Consider the following 16,236-nt stretch of genomic DNA (forward strand, 5'->3'; position numbering starts at 1 on the left):
CAACGTACTGCACATTTTTGACAGGTGCTGAAGCATTTGCTCCTGAGACATGATGAGGAGGGTTATTACTGCATTATTTAGTTCCCTCGCAAATAAACAAACACATTTCCTTCCTGGTACTATGTGTGTCTCACTACTCAGGGTTATGTTTTGCATAGCTCCAACTCTGAGGACCAAATTATGATTTACGTTGTCTAGCAGGTACCTTAGTGCCCCTTTTCACCTCCAACTAGACCCACTTAGTGTTGAATATTTTCCCCTCCATACCCTCTCATTTACTCAGTATCCATCTCCTTTTGTGACCTTTTTACATTCACCTTTCCTTGTTTCACCTTCTTGCTATCACTACAGTGTCTCAGGTTCCGCTCTACAGTCTAGTTTCAGTATAATAACTTGACACTTCACATTGCATTAGTCTTAGTCCTGACAACAAGGTTATGTGACCTATAGTGTCAGAGAGCATACAGTGTAGTTGCCTGCAGTAGCTATTTATCAAGACAGCTTTGGGCCACCTATGATTCAGAGCATAACAAATACAGATGTGAGGCGGTTAAAATGAGGACATATTTGTCCAAAGACTACAGTCTTATTCAGCAAACATCGTCACAGTTATTTTTTTCAATGAGTTGTTTTTTATTTCTTGCAAAAGACCAAATTACAGTTTCGTAAACTTGCACTAAAAGAAAAGCCCTCAGTTTAACGTTATATTTAACTTAACCCATGGAAGTATTTTAAAAACTGGTCAAAACCACATGGACTGTTTTTAAGAAGAGAGTGTAATATCCTTATTTTTTAATATGATGTAACAGCATATTAAGAACACGTATTGGGTCCATGGACCGCTGGATAAATATGCATCCTTTATTTGTTCTGAGTCTGACCTCAACTATGCTGATGTACAAGAAAAAGCCTAAAGCTGTGCAGAAGAAGTCTGGCTCTGAGCCCTTAGGAAGTCATTAAGAGACCAGTGACCTCACTGGTGAACAACCCAAAAAAGCTGCTGCCCACTGGCAGAATGTAATTTCATTTCTACCATTAGTCATCCCACCAGTTTTGGTCATCAAGTCAAATAAGAATAATGTTATTGACTATTAATGCGTCTGGTCACTAGGAACTCTTTACCTTAAATAACTCTTTACCTTAAATAACACAAACTGAGTTCCTCGCATGTTGAAAGCCAGATTTGTAAACATGATCTGTACACCTTTCTCTCTAATTAAAGAATAACAGAAAATATGGAAAAGAAGACATTGGTGTCCTTATAAACAATGTAAAAATGTTGCCAAAAGAGGAAACATTGTGCTGTCTTCCTGAAGGTCCCATCTGTCCGTTCATCCATCCAGTTAAAATTAGCTAAGATTTACTGAGAACATTGGAGAAGTGAGTTTGGAAACGCAGTGAATGTTTTTTTTTTGTAATCACCAGTGAATCTCTCTATTGAGAAATTATAAAGTTGAATCATAATAATGATGGAGGCATGCTGTATATTGTATTTAACTGAAATAAACAAACAAATAAATAGGTAGAGGTTTACTGGTAAAAGTACCGCAACTACACAGTAAGCGTTTATGTTCAGCCCTCCTCCTCCCACATCCAAATACTCTTTATATATTTCCTCTCAAATGCTCTAGTGTGCTTGCAAACAGTCTCACAGGACTGTATAACCACTGGAACTTCTGTGGCCAGTATGCATCACTGTGCTGCATAATTTATTTTATTGCACGGAGGGGTAAACCTCTATCACTCTTGCACACAATCACAGCTTTACTAAACATGTTTATCTTGTTTATTCCCCCCATCTTGCTCTCTCTCTGCCATGGTCTCTTGGGTCCGAGCGGCCCCTGTCTGCTTCCTGGTGGTGTCTGGGAGCCCACGTCTGCAAGGCACCAGGATTATTTTCCCTCTCTAACAGTTGTCACTGGCATGGACCCAGATAATTTATCTTGCTAATGGCAGGTAGGTCAGTCGAGCACTATAATTGTGATTTCCATCTTGCTGTTACTCCTTCATATCATAATGATTTAGAAAACACCCAAAACCAGCTCTGTTAAACAACAGGGTTTCATGTTTCACATTTTTAACATCTGAGAGGATTTGCATCTTTACCTATAAGTCTAAAAGAAAAAAATGCTGAATATTTAGTCTATCATGAATTAAATAGAGAAATCAAAACAAATAAGTGAAAAAAATGTGCCAATACCCTATACTGGAAACTGACCAGATTATATTCTCCTAGAGTGCATCATTTCTATTGAAGTGGAGTTCTGTGTTGTTAGTTTACAAGAGGCCTTTGTGGTTGAAAGCATTACTTTTTTTTTTTTTTATTGAAAAAGTCACCTAAAAAATTGCATGTCTGTCTTCAGCTCTCTGTGATTGCTTCTTTGCTCTTTGATGATGCCTCTAAGTATTCTGTTGACTTTTTTACAAGAGCATCTATGCCAATGATGGTTTATGATGAATTTATCTGCTCAAATTTAAGTTGAAAAAAAATTCCTCTTTAACTTCTTTGTGGTTAAATAGTAACCTGACTCCGCCAGATGGATTTGCTCCGCATATCTATCTGGAAACCTTCAGTTGAAGTAACTTTGGGAAGGGGCGAAAATACTGGTTAGCTGATTGGCCTATGTTGGTGATAGACGGGCCAAATAAACCAATCAGATCAACGGAGCATATGACGTACAGTACTAACAGAGCGACGACGAAAACACAACCACAAGCCGAAACCAGTCGGGAGAAAAGTAAAAACATCTTTTCCTCTGAGAAAAGCCTCCAGAGCAGTGTTTTGCTCTTCTTTCAGTGAGGAAATACTCTGTAATTCCGATAAAACTTGCTCGATAGCCACGCTAACGCTAGTTTCATCGGCTGAAGCCGCCATGTTCTTTAGACTGAACTGTCGCGCTTCTCGTTGCGTCACACCTCAACCCGCCTCAAAGCCAACGCTGATTGGACGTTCGTTTTGGCGAACGGCTCCAAATTTTCTTTAACGGAGAGTAGCCAGACGTGAGTGAAACCTTGAAAGCTCGCGAGATCAGGATGGTCTCACGAGGCTAGTTAAATAGTGCCTACAGGATCATTCAGAATTGTACATACATCTGTAACCAACACCATCAGTATACTTTACATTATAGGCTTGAAAAGGTCTGGGTAGAGCCTTTTGCTTTTGCTCAATATGACATGCTCTGTGTGCAACTCATTATTATAGGTCACCTGATTAGGGGCATTGCTTTTTAAATAGTCATAGAGTTTGGTTGGTTTGTGCACCAATAAACATTCTTATTTGACTTACAGTATTTGTTTTGGTTAATTTCAAAATATGCATCATACAGTATTCTGTACATTGTTAATGTAATCTGATGTGTATTTTATGTTAATTTGTATAATGATTATGAAAGAAAAGGCTGGCATCCTCAGACCTATTTAGTGTATTGTATATTGTGGCAAAAATGTGGAACTGCTGAGAGATTTTGAATGATTTAGACCCCCAAGTGGCACTTAGATTATATCAGTACAGTATGGAGCCAAGTGCTAGTCATGAGCTAGATAATGAAAGACATTTTCCATATGTATATAATGAGCTCTATGCTTTCTAAAGAGTTAACAGATTTTCTTTCTTAGTTACTAGAATGAAATCAGCAGTCAGTTGGAGTTACTGGACCATGAATCTCCAGAGAGAGGTGTACATGAAATGAGCCTGGGCTGATTTCAGTCGGGGAGGAAGGTCGTCACCACACAAATGAAAAACATGAGAAGTGGTCCAAGGTCTAATCAAGTCCTCAGACTGCACTCACTGGGAGCAATTAAGTTCCTCCCTCTCAGTGAACATAGGTAACCAGATCCCTCTATTGACATTCTCAATAAAGGTCATTTACTGTATGGATAGAATGATCAGCCCCTATTGCCCGAGAACCTTAAAGCATAAAATGGACCTGAAAATTGTGGTCAGAGCTGCAACCCAAAATAGCAAGTTATTTACAAAATTGGCAATGACATAAAATCAAAGGAAGGATCCACATGAAAGAGCAAAAGGAGTACATTCAAGAGGAGCTCCAACGATAAATGATGCGCTGTGTGCTTGGAATCTACATGTAGCATCTTCACTGCATGAATTTCAAGATCTTGGCACAGAGTCCAACTCAACCACAGGAATTCATTACCATCATTGCTGGTCTGACACAAATTAAGTCCTGGTACTTTCTGTCGTGCTTCTCAGACCACAGTACTTCATCATAAGTCATCCTTAATTTGTATGGTTGTCACAGGCAGTTGTTGTCAAGTCTGTTAGCCGGCTGCTTCCTTTGTCAAAACCTGGCAGGGCTGGAGGGACAGGGGGAGAGAGCAATGACACTTTCACACTCTGATCCTACCTGCATTGTTTATAAAACCTCAATCTGGCTTTGAGCAGAAACATGAAGTACAATCCTTGACATAAATAGCTGTATTTTCTCTCTTGAAAGAAGTTGCAAGTAAGAAGTGTTATGACTCATGCAATGTAGAAATCCAAACCTACAGATAATAACACCTTTAATTGCAAGGTTTATGCTCTCAAAGAAATTAGTCATAGCTCCACTTTGCTATTAATAAAAAATGTAAAAAAGAAATAAACAAAATGTCTGTTAAAATGTTAATTTACAATGTTTTGCAAATATATATGATGTTCATAACTTGAACACTGAGTGTTGAGGAAAAGCTGTCTGGGAAAGCTGTCTCTGTGGCGGCAGATGGAGTTAAAGACGTTAATGTCTCTCTTTAGCGCCATTTGGAATGTCCAGCATGAATAAGTTTTGCTCAAATGTTAGCTTCCTTTTCTTCTAACCCAGACCTGCACAAGTTTAGTGGTTATAACTTCAAACCTGATTATTAATACGAATTTTTTTTTTTGCTGAAAGAAAAACCAAACAGTAATATATTTGCATCAAACAGAGTGAGTAATGCTAGTTTAGAAGATGGCCAGCTGTTGCTGTGGAAGGTTGTACTTGCTGAGTTTCCTCAGGAAGTGTAGTCTCTTCTAGGCCTTCTTCTGAACAGCCTTCTTAGGCCCTGATGGTTCCTAGAAACTGGACACAGTTCTGTTTAGAATGGTGAGGAGTGGTAGTGTTCAGGTTCTGTTTGCAGACTCATCTGCCGTCCTCCATCAGACCAATGACCATGGTGTCAGTTGTAAACTTCACATCCGCTGATATGCAATGATTTCTGTATCAAGAGAAGAAGAGTGGGGAGTATTTGCACCCTGGTTTGGTGGCCCAGTGAAGATGGTTCATGTTTGGGAGAAAAAGCTCCACAATGGCAGCCGCTGTTATGGTAAATTAGAAAGCTGTGAATCCACTGAAAGGCTATTCTTTGAAAACAAATGCACAATTGAAAGCAGAAAACTTCAATCCTTGTCCTTTATCACTCAAAGTAAAATATGTAACTGTCTTTAACAGATCATTTGACTTTTAATGTATATCCGTGCTTTCATTAGATGCAACTTTAAGAAGGTTAAAAAGGAAAGCTGTTTAAAGGGTGCAAATAACCAAATGGTTCTGCAAAACTGCTGACCGACACAGATTTCCTGTTCACCACTGAGTCAGCCTCTCATTGGCTAATTTTAAAATATGAATAAATATAAAAGAGATTATCCTTTTTAAATCTTGTTAAATACCCACTAAAACTTACAGAATATTAAGAACCTGAGCGTACTTACCTAAATGATTAAGCCAATCTTTGATTTGATAAAGGAAAACCACAGAGTGAATTTTACAGCTTTAGTACTACAGTACATGAAAAGCTGGAGAGAAAAAAATTAGAAAGCAGTGCAGAAAAAAAGTAATTTATGATAGTCAGAAATCAGCTGTCATCCAAGTCTAAGCGATTTTTCTGCTGTCTCACCATCAAGGCTAATTAGTTTCACAGCAACACATAAATTCTGTGGATTCTAAACCCAAAAAAAAAAAAAAAAAAAAAGTTTCTCTGATTTACTGGCTGGAAAAATATACAAACTCTCCTCGCTTCATGATGTCTGTAACCAGGATTCAATAGGATTTCAAAGGTTTTAACTGTACATACACATCTCCCTGACAGAAGTACCCAAAATGCTTTTTTTATTTAATTTTTTTTAACTGCTAAAACAACAAATTTTAAACCTTTTCTGCTGGATTTTTTAATAACAATACTAAACACACAAAACAAAACTAAGCAATAAAAAGGTTTCAGGAAAAGAAAAAAGACAAAAAAAAAACTAATTGTGATCAAATCTCTCCCTTACAGTGGAATTTCTTTTAGAGTGTGCTCTACCGGCTTTGCACATCTGGGGACAAATGTTTTGCAAGACAACACAAGTTCATGAAATTAATTGTTCAAGTCTTACCCCAGATTTTTGATTGGATTTAGTTTTGGACGTTGACTAAGTTTATTATGCCGTTCTCTGTATTGGTACTGAGATTAAAGTACATGCAGTGGAAAAAAACTGAAATCTAATTAAGTAATTTTTTCTTAAAATAAGTGCATTTATTCTTGGATTGAGGAGGTAAAAGACACATTTTGTAAATGCAACAAGCCAATTTACACTTAAAATTAAAAAACACAATTGCGTTGTCTTATTTCAAGTTCATATTATCTAATTATTTTATTTTAAGAGTAAAAATGCTTGTTCCATTGGCAAACTATCTCATTTTTCTACTAAAAAAAAAGGATAAATACACATCCATACAAGGATAAATTAAGAAATTTCTACTTATTTTTCTAGATGTTTTTTCCAGTAAGAGGACTCTCAGCAGAGTGTATTTAACAGAATTAAGGTGAAAAAGTCTTCACAAGACCTACAGCATCCACTCGGGTGGTTTGCAGGTGAGTGTGCAGCGGCCCGGAGTGAGAATCAGCTCCTCCAAGTCAGAGGCAATGGTTCTCCACTGGAAAAAGGTGGTGTGTCCCCTTCAGTTTGGAGTTTTTGTCTTTTTCAGAAGACTATCTTTGCTGCTAGTTAAAATGTGGATCTCTTATTGAGATATTAGTTTAGATTTTGTTCTTATAACTGTGTGAAAAATTACTAGTGTGATGCAACTGGGCTTGGCAGATGATGTTCATCTTGGACATGACCCATGAATATCTTTTTTTTTTCCTTTTCTACCATCATACTGAAATTAATTAATTGACAGCTTGTTGTGCACAATACTTTGAATTTAACTGCAAAAATACATATTTCAGATTAACTGAAATATTTTTTAAATCACATAAACCAGTTGGCAGGCAGGTGCTACCATTTGATAACAATAAAGAGTCCTCTTAATTTGGCTATGTGAGTGAATTTTGCTTTGCTTCATCAAACTGAGTGTCCAAAGTTCAGACCTGCATATACGTTTAGATGCAGTTTTCTGGTGATGAGCATAGTTTTTGAATTATTATTTTGAGTAAAGGAAAAAAAAAATCCTCTTTCTGCAGGAATCACATTTTTTCTTTTTCCATGACTTCCTTAAAAACACACTGAAATTATGTCTCACTGTGATAAAGATCTTTGGCCTGATAGAGGCCAGACATTTCCTCTTATGAACACACCTTAACAACCACAAGCTGGTGACAATAATTTTGAGAGGCTGCAGAGGTACAAATAGCTTAAAATGAACTTCGACTTACAATTCTTTTTTGCTACATCTTACTAAGTGGTCCTTCAGACTGCAATCAGTTAATCTTTCATCTGCTGTTCATAGCTCTTATTGTATCATTCAGTATAAGACTGAAGCCAACAGCTAGTCTGGGAAAGTCCAAGGTGAAAATTAACTCAACCTTCTTAAATAAATTCCAGCTTTTAAAAACTCTAGACTGCATCTAAATTCCAGTTTAGGGGCCTTTAAAACTATTCTCATGTTTTTTTTATTCATTGTGTATTCACATACCATGTTTAGACTGGAAATGGGTCCAGCTAACAGAATTAAATGTAAAGCACCAGCAGTGGTTACGTGATTCTTTTTACACTGGCTTTTACAACCCATTAGATAGTTATGCTTAGTGCAAACACTTTATAAGAATCAGGAAAAAAAAAACAAAAAAACATGATAGTTGAAAACACATAAAGGCATTTTTTTTTTTTTTACATAATGAACTTCAGTAACATCTGTAATATTTGTATGATACCAAAGGAAAAATAGAGGTGGTGAAACCGGGTCCAGATTATACTTCACTAATGAAATATTTAACTATATTTATTAAAACAAATTTGACATTTTTGTTTTTCAAAACAGCTTCCACAAATCTCTCATCTCATGAACTGCAGTAGGCGTGCTGTTATGCCACTAACTTTAACCTTTACTTCTTAATGAGAAAGAATAATAAATGTTTGTTTTACCTGTGTTTTTTTCCCCACAGTAATCATGATTTTACTAACCATATAGTTACATTGGCAAAAGAACCAGAGACAGATTTATCTCAATTCTGATAAAAAGGAGGGTTATAATCAGATTCACACTTCCACTGAGTCCCTCTGTAGTGAGATGCAGCATACATTATAGGTGTAAAGAACAACTCGAAATAGCAAGAACTGTTTACAAAAGTATGAACCTGTTCTTGGTTTTAGAATATGATATGCACAGTGATAAATAAAGTTATCACTATGCATGCAGGAAGGAGGCGTAAGTTTCCCCCCGTCCACATCGTGTGCTTTGTTCTACCTGGGTTCAGCACATTTTTGCTTTAGTTGTCACACCCAAGCATCTTACGTGCTCATACTGCTTACTTGCAAAGTGACATTCTTATTCATGTCAAGTGGGCATATGCCACACAAAGGACCACTCATGCGGAATGGGTTCCAGTCACTGTGATCCTGCATGGTAAATAGAAGTAAAGTTGTTGCGCTGATGCATTGAAATGACATCAAAGCAAACCTCTGCATCAACATACAAGTTGGCTATCTTTGGAAAGTGATGATGATCATAGCAGTGCCTCTCATCAACGGTGAGAAAGATTGCAACGAACAGCCGTCTGTGCACTACATCTCGTCTGACAAGTTGACGCAGCACGGGCCTTTAAAAGTGCACTTGTCAGGAAGTCGGAACTAATAGTGCAAAGTCGAACTCCAGAAGATTAACCAAGCAATGATATAAGCTGTGGCTGCTCCGGTGTTTAGAAGTTGCTTTTTTGAAAAATGTCTGTGGCACTCGTACGTGAGGTGAGAGAAATGAAGGCGCCGGAGGAGTGGAAAATAAGTGAAATGCAAGTCACAGGTAGCAATATTTTGATAAAGTAATCATACTCCAGGAGCAAAGCTTGGACTCTGATATCAGCCCTTGGTGATTCCGCAGAGCTCCTCCGAATGTCTGTGGCATCAGATTTACAAATTGAAAATCATTAATAATTCTAACCAGGATGTGATAAATCTGGAATCACTCCCGATGAACCTGGACACACTTTCATAAATCAAAAAGATTACTTGGGAATTTTTAAAAATTTGACGTCAAAGTGTCAGCCTTACTAATGGTTTTTGTAGATTCCTTACCGTGATATATCATTAATCTGAGATACATTTGAATTGTGTCACCTGGGCAATATGTGATCCCTTTAATATTAAGAATATGCATGTCTGTGTCAATGCTAGAGATGGGAATGATAAAAAAGGTAGGGGAAAAAAAACCTTTTGGTTGCATTTTGACAAGGTGATTCAATAGATATTTAAGTAAACAACATCAAGATTTAAATATTCCTATATCGTACAGTGAAGAAGTTTTTTTCCCCCCTATTATCACCTAAATATAAAAATAAAACAACAAATATTTAAAAAGGAAACAGCTATCCAAAGCAACCCCAGCATTAATGTAAAATCAATTCTCCCTTGTTAAATCTTTATTTAACTGTGATGATCCAATTTCCTTGAGAAGATGAAATTTGATTCATAGGGTTGATTATAGAGTCTGTCTGACTAACTGAAGCAAGCTCCTTAACATCAAAACAAAGTCAGTTCTAAGGCTTTGTGAAGATGTTAAACAGTGGTGAAAGTTATTCTCCATAAATGCAGAAACATGGAACATTTGAAACAAAAGATTGCCTCAAGAGAGCATCTACAACTCATCCAGGTATTAACAAGGCACAAGTTTCAATTCATGTAAAGTTCATGACTCCCCGCTGAGGAGAATGGTGGAAACAGTGGTTTATGGAAAAGGCCTGACATATTTTTGCAAAAAAAACTTTCTGATAATCCAAGAACTTTATAACAGATTTTGTGGGCTGATGAAAACATGTCAAAAATTGTCAAAACTTTTGGAAAAAATGTCTTCTCACACTTGATATAAAACTGACACAACAACTTAGGTCAGTGCGGGTCGGACAGAACACCTCTGATGTCATCACCCTAAGCACAGGCTCCCCTCAGGGCTGCATCGTGAACCCCCTGCTGTTCACCCTGATGACACATGACTGCACAATCACATCGGGAAGTTTGCAGACAACACCACGGTGGTGGGCCTCATTAGAGACGACGACGACCCGGACTAAAGAGAGGAGGTGGAGCTGTGGCATTTAATGCAGCTTCATAAGATTCCGAATCAGCTTCTTTCCCATCTCCATCAGACAGCTGAATGTTGAAAAAACTTTATCATGTCACAGACTACATCAAACTCACCATATCAATGCGTTTTTTTGCCTCAAGTTTTTTTTCTCCCACAATATTTACATTTTAACACTGCTGTACTTTAAGAAATGGAAATGTCAAGAGAGCTGTATAAAACGAAATTTCACTTAAATTTCACTCTGTGTATACAAAATGACAATTAAATAAGTCTAAGTCCAAGGTAGGTAAAGAATGTGAGAGTCAAACATGGTTGTTTTGTAGTAATGGTCTGCCACTGCTTTGCCTCTTCAGAACGTGACTTACTTGCTGTGAAATCACTAATTCTGCTATCTGCTAAACAAAATGAAAGGATCTCACCTTTGGTTCAGCTATTTGGATCAAGACACTGAGCCTAAACTGAGTCAGGTCACAGAACTGGGAGCAGCTGAAAAAAATCCCTAAAGTACCCTTGAAAGCAGCAAGATTTCATCGCTTTCCTCAAGACTCAGAAAGATGAGTGGCTGCCTTGAAGAGACAGAGCTGGCAACCAACTACAACTAGCAGTTTGAAGCAAAACGGTTAGTTGTTGTGATCAAATTACTATTAAAGAGATTTTTTTTTCAGATAGATGTGGAAATTGCCTCTGACGCTAGTCATAAACAGGTGGAGAGTCGCATCCTTTAGCAAGCATGCCAGCGTATTATCAGCCTGGAGGTCGGCCAGGATTTGCTCGCCCTGCCGCCAGGATAAAAGTGATCTTTGTATTTTAAATGTAGCGATTTTTGAGAGCAACATAAAACATTGAGTAACATTCGGGTCTGGGAGAAAACCTCCTGGTCTGAATAGTTAACACGATAGCTGTTATTATTATAGCCTGATGCACAGCGTCTCCCCTGCTTTCTGTACACAAAACAGCTGTAGGCATTTAAACTTTTATAACCTTCAGTTCCTTTCCTCAAAGTAAGATTTGTTATTCAGTAAATGATTATACAAGTCTGACTTTTTGCAATTTAACACTGTTTTAACTCTCCATCTAGATGTTTAACATATTTACATAATATTGGGATGGCAGTTTTGCCACTCATTTTGTGTTACATCACTGTGATAAGCATCTCGCTGAGCTATTACAGCCCATGCAGGTGTTTTTCTTCTTCTGCTGTATAATAATTAGGAAGTAGAGGTACTAAGCTAGGAACCAGACATCAGTTATTGCCCAAGGTTTTAATGAGTATGATGCAATAGAGAAAGTTGTACATAGTTTATATATTAGCTAGAATTATCAATGCTAGAGTACCTGGAGACTTGGAGAGCAAAATGCCATTTCTTAGGCTTGTATTCAGGCTTTTGACAGCAGAGACAGCTAAACAATTATCTGAGGGAAATATTTGTCAGAATTTATTCAACAAACATGTTTCCATGCCGGGCTCCTCAGTGGTGCAGTGGGTAGCACTGCTACCTTGCAAAAAGAGGTTCTGGGTTCAAAGCCTGGCCTGGGGTCTTTCTGCATGAGGTTTGCATGTTCTCCCTGAATGTGCATGGGTTCTCTCTGGGTACTCTGGCTTCCTCCCACAGTCCAAGTCCATGACTTTTAGGTTAATTGGCTTCTCTAAATTCTCCTTAGGTGTGAGTGTGTGCATGAATGGCTGTTTGTATCTGTGTTGCCCTGCGATGGACCGGCGACCTGTCCAGGGTGTACCTCGCCTCTCGCCCATTGACTGCTGGAGATAGGCACCAGCACCCCTCATGACCCCGCTTGGGATAAGCGTGATGGAAAATGGATTGATGGATGTTTCCATCTCTTCTTTAGGGTATTTACTCTTCTGTGAAAAATTCTAAAACCACCTTAAACTATTGTAAAAATGTTTAATGAAAGAATTAGTAAGTTGATTTGAATTTTGCTCTTTCCATTCAGCTCTTTCAATTTTTTACTTCCAAATACACTTAAAAGAATGTTGATGGAAATGTGTCTTATGACTTTTTTTTTGGAGTTGCTAAGCTATGGTCCAAACTAAATCTGACTGAGGTGCTGTTGATTGATCTTAAAAGGACAGTCTGCAACTAATTTAGATTTTTAATAGCAAAAAACAAGCAATTCTTTCAGAAACACGTGTTCTGTCAAAGGCCAACAACAATCACATAAAAAATAAGTATACCCAAAGCTTAAAATGGATGTTTTCTAAATACATAGGTGGCAGTGCACCCAATGGAGGACACCTTTCACATCGCCATTTTTGATTACGGTAGCTGTATGGGGAAAAACAAAACATGTTAATCCTGAGTGTTTTACCTGTATATGAGTAAGAGTGGGCACTGGAGGAGTAGAAAACAAAGACCACCACAGATCACTTTAGTTGCTGCTTCCAGTTAAAATGGAGGACCCTTCATCCTCTTTGCCCATCGAGAGGGAAGGGAAAATAAATAAAACAAAGTAATAACTGGGAGAAAACAAGAGTCTACATTGGAGTGTCTTTTACCAGGTAGAGACAATTCATGAGTGAGTGAGACTTCATGACAGACTTGGAGGCTGTAGGCTTTCTGCTGGATAAGTGTAAGTGAATTTAAAATAACACATGAAATGTGAAATAAACACACACTAACAATAAAGTAGAACCTGTTGGAACTGTTCTTTCAGTTTATCTGCAAACTTAAATTTTAATGAATAGAACAATCAGTTGAGATGATTATTTTTGTATTCACTCAGTTATCCTTGCTTGATATTTCTGTTAGTAGATTTGAAACATTGAAGGGTGTTAAAAGCCTTTTTCATAGCACGTCAAATGAGCTGGTGGAGCATCTCATAAAAATAAAAACTTGCAGCATCTCTATCTAGGAACCTAACCTACAGTAGAAGAGATAACAAAGCTATATCACTGTTTCTCTCCAAATATCAACAAAAGCCACAACAGTCCCAAAATCCACATCTAGACTAAAATACTTTCTTTATTTTCGTGAGCGGTGTTGCTTAGACTTAGAGTGCTATTGTGAAGAAGGAGGTATTGAACGTGATGGCAAACAGGGCAACTCTGTAATCTAAATGTCATTCACTGAAAAGCATCTCCCACACAGCCAAGGGCTTTCATCTGAATGTGCCTCCAAAAGATTCAATTACTTTCTCTCTCCTGCTCTTTCTTTCACCCTCTGATCTCCACCGTTCCCATGCACTCACTAGTTGCTTATCTGCTGTGATTATAGTCATTATGAAGCAGCCGTGTCCACGGTGAGATTTCATCACAGGCAGGCATGCTCTGCCAGCTGCCTCTGCAACCAGGTCCCGTTTAGTAAAATGAGCTTTACAAAGAGCCAGAGCTGGAGAAATTACACTAAATAATATAAAGCATTACATTTGCATTAGGGAGAATTAGGAAAAATATAGATTCCATAGTATATATATCTATATATATATATATATATATATAGCATAAGTGGTTTCCTTAAAAAAGCGTAAAGGTGTGGAAATGCATACCTCTGACTAGTTCTTATTCTGCAAAAGTATGCTAGCCTGCGGATAGAGGGATGAAACAGACAACACAGCTGCTCTTTTCATGTTCAAAATCTGTTTCTCGCACGTCTCCGTCTAGGTTTTGGCGGAGGGGAGGAGTTTAAGTGCGGTGGAACAAAACTCATTTTTTGACAATGACATCAAAGGAGATGGCTGCTTTTGTGTTTGAAGTAGAGCATGTTTGAAGTGTTCTGAAGACAGTGGAGTGGTGGGGCAAGTTCATTGTTGCTTCGCTCTGGGGATGATTATCAGCTGCTATCGGCACGAATCTCTGAAACAACTGTCAGCGTGACATGTGAATAATGATCTCCCTTTTTCACCTGCTGATGCCAAACAGACTCTGACACCTAAATATCTACCAGGGTCTCAGAGTTTCATTTCTCCCTCTGGCTGCAGTATTAGACTGCTTCTGGAATTTAGGGGAATTTAGGTGAATACTCGTAATAAACCCAACCTTTTCCTTTGTTCTTCTGAGTACCATGGAAACAGTTAATGTATAGTTAGAATAAACACATACATCCCATTACCAAAGATTGATACTCTGAGATACTACAGCATTTTCTTTAAAGCAGATGAAACATTTTTTATCCTGCGTTTAGCACTAGATTTGACAAAACTATCACAACTGAATGCTTAGAAAGTTTTATAATACAGCAATTATTGGGATTAAACCTAGAATGTCTTTACAAACTTTTTTTTACACATTTTGCCAAATTTCAACCAGATTCTTTGTGTTAACCCATAATAAACCAACATTAAATATACTTGTTGTTGGGGTGTGTGTGTGCCAAATAAATTTGCATTGGATGGTTGATTGTCTTTAACACCTTTTCAAAGTTTCTTAATCAGATTGGGATCTGAGCTTTGATTGGATTAAGTTAATCCAAGGTCATCCTGATTGGTAAAATTATTCCAGCATTAGATAGTATTTACTGTGATCTATCTTTCCTTTAGACCCCCATCACTTTCCAGGTCATCATCCATCCATCCATCCATCCATCCATCCATCCATCCATCCATCCATCGCCTATATGCATTTATCCTTACAGTATACAGTAGTAGAGAGAGGCAGGGTTCACCCCGGACAGGTCAGCCATCAATTACTTTTGCAAGACAGAGACAGACAAAGAAGAAAATCATGTACACAAACACACATGCACTGACATCCATACTGTACACTCACTCTGAAATCAAACATAGAGATCGTTTAACCTAACTTGCAAACTTTCAGACTGTGGGAGGACCTACTGTAATGAAGGGAGAGAACATACTGATTTCATGCAGAAAGAGTCCAGGTTAAACTGCAAGGCTGAGCCAACTTGCAGCCAGCTTATACAGACAGTAAATCAGAATATGTGTTCAGATGTGACTTGTTTGTCGGGACAACATAGACTTGTTATAATAACATTTAAATATTTACCAAACATACTTGTTTAGACCAAATTTCGATATTAATACAAAGTGTATTTGCATGATGTAATATTCTAATCTAAATTGTTAACGTATTCTATGAAATACAAAAAATAATGGCTTAAAACCATCAGCCGAAGTGTATTTCTATATATAATGTGCCTCATTTAGTGAACTGAGGAAGTGGTGTAAATAACCTTTAAATAATATTTAAATATGCATTAAATGAATGTGATTGTGCAGAGATGTGGTTTAAAAGTGAAAGCAGTTAACTATATCTAGAGTTGATTTTAAAGCAACAATACATAGGTTTTGGGCTACTTATTAACTTATTTTGAGATACACATGTTAATTATTTTTAAGGTCATTATATAGCACCTGGTGTATGTCGATCCTCTGTGTGGGTTGCCGTTTTTAAATCCTAAGTAACTTGACAGGGTAGGATCCATCACTGAATAAGGCATATGGCCCCAGAATGCAGCTTTACGACAGTCTGAGCTCCCCTAAAACACAAGTGCTAACAAAGAAAATAGTTGTTGTTTAATCAGCCTTATTTTTGGTTCTCTGACATAGGATGTAATCTGGAGAGGTGTATGTGCCCTTGTCTTTACAAGGAACTCCTTCTCAGTCTGCTCTCCCGCTTATTCCTTGTCTGGGGTGTAGTGCCCATCTACGGCAATCTACGGCCAAGAGTACATCCTGGACAGGTCACCAGTCTTTTGCAGGGCAACACAGAGATACACAAAGACACAAAATCATGCACACGCACACTTACACCTAGAGAAGCTGATTAAATTAACATCCATGTTTTTGGACT

Source organism: Cyprinodon tularosa, unplaced genomic scaffold, assembly GCF_016077235.1.
Source record: "Cyprinodon tularosa strain WSP-4 unplaced genomic scaffold, ASM1607723v1 ctg240, whole genome shotgun sequence".
NCBI classification, from domain to species: Eukaryota; Metazoa; Chordata; class Actinopteri; order Cyprinodontiformes; family Cyprinodontidae; genus Cyprinodon; species Cyprinodon tularosa.